Source organism: Gossypium arboreum, chromosome 10 (genome assembly GCF_025698485.1).
Source record: "Gossypium arboreum isolate Shixiya-1 chromosome 10, ASM2569848v2, whole genome shotgun sequence".
Lineage (NCBI taxonomy): Eukaryota > Viridiplantae > Streptophyta > Magnoliopsida > Malvales > Malvaceae > Gossypium > Gossypium arboreum.
In genome coordinates this window covers 3,212,588-3,217,246 of record NC_069079.1, presented here as the reverse complement: position 1 = coordinate 3,217,246, position 4,659 = coordinate 3,212,588, and positions in this window count along the sequence as shown.

Below are 4,659 nucleotides of genomic sequence, written 5' to 3'. Positions count from 1 at the left end.
GTCCCTATCCATTTTCTTTGATTTATATATATATATATATATATTATCTTGGAAGCTTGATGAAGCTAACCCAAGAATCAATTTGATCAATTAGTGGATTTTTTATGAGATGCCATTGTTGAGAATTGAATATTTTAGGTGTTAAATTGATAGAAATTAAGCTTAGTTTAAGAAAAGTACTAAATTGGAAAATTTAATTGTTAGGTTCATACATTAGGGACCAAATTGAATACAATATAAATTTGACATGAAATTCTTGTAGAAATAAGAAATAGGAGGTCCTTAATGAGTAATTGTGAAATCGTATTTCAATCTGAAGCTTTGGATTGAATGTTATGTTTGTTAGGGGTGTTCAAATGGTCGGTTTGGTTAATGACCAAAACGAATTACTATTAACCAAATTACCCGAAATGGAAAAAATCTTTAATCGTTAACCGAACCAAAAATTTTATCAAATACATTAACCAAACTGAAATATTTCGGTTAATTCGGTCGGTTAACCAACTTAATCGAAATTTATATGTTTTTGTCTTTTGGTTAAAATAAGTATAAAACATATAAAATATATATATTACTAATGTTCACTTTTTAATAGTTCAAAAATATATATTATATATAATATATCTTATTTATTTTGATTAAAATAAAAATAATAGTTAAAAATACATTGTTGATATAAAAATATATTATATATAATATATTATTTATTTCGGTTAATTCGATTAATTACCAGGTTTCAAATAGATTTAATTGACCTTCGATTGAACTAAATTCAACCACTGACTAATTAACTGAATTAGATCAATTTGGTCGGTTAATTCGATTTTAACCAAACTATGAACACCCCTAGTCCCGAGTTTAGGGGCTAAATTGTAAAATATGTTTGATATTGTGATTGGTTCTGATTTGAATGGAATTTAATAATATAATATATTTTATGATTTTATTTAGATAGCGTTGACACGAAACTGTCCAGAGGGAAAGGAAAATCGAAAGTAGTCAATGAATAGCTCAAAAATTTGGTTTGTATTTCTATGATTTGGGAATCATTATATGGAGTCTGAGGTGAGTTATTGATGATTACTTAACTTGAACTGATGTGATTAAGATTGATTATCGATACAGGGACTAAATTGAATAGAATATAAGTTTCATGATTTAATCAATATTTGATAATTGACATGAAATTGAGCTGAAACATATTGCGTTATATGAGAAATTGATGAATAATTAGAGATGACAAAGAATGATTTGAACTATTTATAATAAATCAGAAATTTGGTTACCTTATTAATTGTTCGAACCGAGTCAAATATGGCAATCCAGGGTGATAATATGTACTTGTACAACGTTATCATTGTTGGGAAACCTAAGGTGATGAATCCGTGCATCTGTTCCAAGTTTGTGTTTGGTTAATAGGGTTATAAACATAAGAATGGATAAATGATATGTAAATTAATAAATGACATTGAATTGTAATATATGACAATATGCGAAATGAACTAAAATGAGCCCTGGTGGCTGATCGAGTAATAATGAGCCAATAGGCTCGAAAATAATTGAAATGTGGTATAAAATGTGACATATTGTATTTATGCTAAGAATGACAAAATAATGAGTTTGTATGAACTAGAGATGATAAGTGAAATGAACCAAATGGTATTTGAAATTGTAGATGATTGGTAAGTTTGTGTATATGCTCAAATAAATTGGTGTGAGTTTAGTGTTATATATATTTATCATGGTAAAAATGATTGTATTGTGGAATGAATAGGCAAAATATTAGGTTATGAATTGAATTTGATAGGGATGTATGCATATGTTTAATTTTTTTTATATTGACTTGAATCAGGAAATACCATTAAGCATAATTGCTCAACGTATGATTTGTTTTCTCCGTACGCAGGTATAACAGATTTCCGGTAGTTCGAATGGTTGATCCAACATCCCAGAAGCAATCCCCAACTCAACAAAGTTTGTTTAAGTTTTGTTTTGGTGTCAAGTATGGCATGTACCAAGGTAAGTTCAATTTGGTACAAAACTATGTTATATACACTTTTGGTTTAAAAAGTTTGATGTGTGAACTTGATTAGTTGAATATAACATGTAAAAAGATTCAATATAGTTTGGAATGGTACGAAAAGTTGCAATTGTCAAAAGTTTGATGAATAGATAAGCATGTTTAAGTTTTAAATGATATATGATTGTTTGATTTAAATCATAGATGAAATGGTATGTTGCATTGTTGTAGATGATGTTGTAATCCCTGAATTGAGGCTTAAAGACTTCATATGTGATTTGAATTTATGAATGATTGTGAATTGTGATTGTTTGGAAAATGTAGGCAAGAGTTCCTTTTGGCATTTTGCAGAAATAGAATATAACGTTGCGATGTCGAACATGGGTTGTTGAGACGAGACCCAAACAATGTATTGCATCACGACGAGGAATTCCTTTCGTCACGACGTCAACCTACACTTTTGAAAATCTTACAGTTTAGTCCTAATTCCATCTTGGATTAGCATTAAAACTTTCGTAAACTCGTATAAGATCCAAAAGTGAATACGAATTGTTTTATATACTCGTTTTATTAAGATTTGAATGTTTAAGGTTGTAAATCAAATTGTAATCTGTAATAGCCCAAATTTCAGCGATGTCAGAAAATAGTGGTTTGAGACCACCAAATCCTACAAATGAACTCGTAAATTATATTATTTAATATTTATGAGCCAAATGTAGCTTTTAAAAGAATAACACCGAGATCTCGATACTTTTTTTTCTCAATTTCTTGACCAAATAAATCTTTATAAAACACAATTTACTATTTCAAAAATCTTATAAAGCTACATTTGGCTCATAAATATTAAATAATATAATTTACGAGTTCATTTGTCGAATTTGGTGGTCTCTAACCACTATTTCCGACATCACTGAAATTTGGGCTATTACAACTGGTGTAAAAGTTGCTAGAAGGATTAAATAGCTCAATTGTCAAATGAGGAAGTACTTAAAGTGCAAATGTAACACCCCCTAACCCCAAACCGTCGCCGGAACAGGGCTACGAGGCATTACCGGATATATCAGACAACTTATGGATATTTTACAATTATTATAACATTCATAGTATAATTGAAGAATTATGTCCCTATAATGGACTTTCGAAGCCCAACCCAAGTATTAAAGTGGAATGGAACGGGACTTGTTCGAGTATTCAGTGATTTTTTTTTTTACAAAAATTTGACAGCATTTCTTCTTAATTTTACATAAAACCCCGCAAATTCAAACCAAAACCAACTAATCCAAAACCAATGGCACAATCAAAAACAATTTAAACCTAAATATATCTAAATCATAACCAATTCATTAACATAGTCATTTAATAACTAAACATTCATAATATTAATCCAAATTAACTAATAACTTCATTCATTTTCATTCCAACTTATACCAAATTATATAATATAATATTTACCATTTTATCAAACGAATAACAAAATATGGTATACCATTCTTATAACCAACTTTGCAAGTATATCTATATAACTTATACAACACCTAGTACATGCCACTTTCAATTAAGAAAGAAAACATCACCCAAAATTTGCTGGAGTCGGGATCGTTCAGATACTGGACCGGGGTACTAGACTCCTTGTAACGACCCAAAATCCGTGGGCACCAGAAAAGTGTGTTATCGGGCCTCCGTCTTAGTGAAATAAGTTCAAAATAATTATTAAAAATACTTATGAGTCTAGTAGTGTGTTTAATTAGGTTTTAATTAAGTAAATTTAGCTTAATTTAGAGTAATTAGTAAAAGGATTAAATTGAATAAGGGTAAAAGTTTAATTATAGATTAAAGAAAAATTAGAAGGACTTAAGAGGAAATTAAACCATTTCCTATAGCTGAGGCGGTTTAATGTGGAAAATATCAAAGATTTTATTGATTAAAAAAATATATATTTAATAATTAAGTATATTATATTATATTATATTATATTATATTATTATTATATATAAAAGAAACAAATAAGTTAAAAGAAACAGAATGAAAGCAAACGAAACAGAGAAGAACAGGGAGAAAGAAAGGAAAGAAGAAAGAAAAGGGGAAATAAGGTTTATGAAGCTTGGAGTTAATTGGTAAGCTCAATCAAGTCCTTTTCTCATAATTTTGATATTTTAGAAGTCTTAAAACAAGTTTTTGATGAAATTAAGTTGTTAGTTTGGAAGTTCTTAGGTTTTAAACAAAGTTCATGTTGAATAAAATGATGAAATAGGGTTTAATTGAATGAAATTCAAGTTAGAATAGATATAAGGATTGAATTGCAAAGTAAGCTATAAGTTTTGTGTTTTAGGATTAAATTGAGGAAAATTCGGAATTAAGAAAATATGTTGAAAATTTAATAGTTAAATTTGAGTTTAAATGAAATTTGAATAGGAATAAGGTGTGAATTGGTGTTATAAATTTGGTTATTAACATTTTACATCAAAACAGTTTTGGGAAGTAGCAATGGTTTGACTTTGAAAATTCACTAAAAATTTTATAAATTGAACTAGAGGATGAACAAAATATGGAATTAAAGCTTATTGAGTCTAGTTTCTTATAGTAGAAATAGTGTAAGCAATTAATTAATGAATCAAGAGATATTTGAAATTTTGTAATAC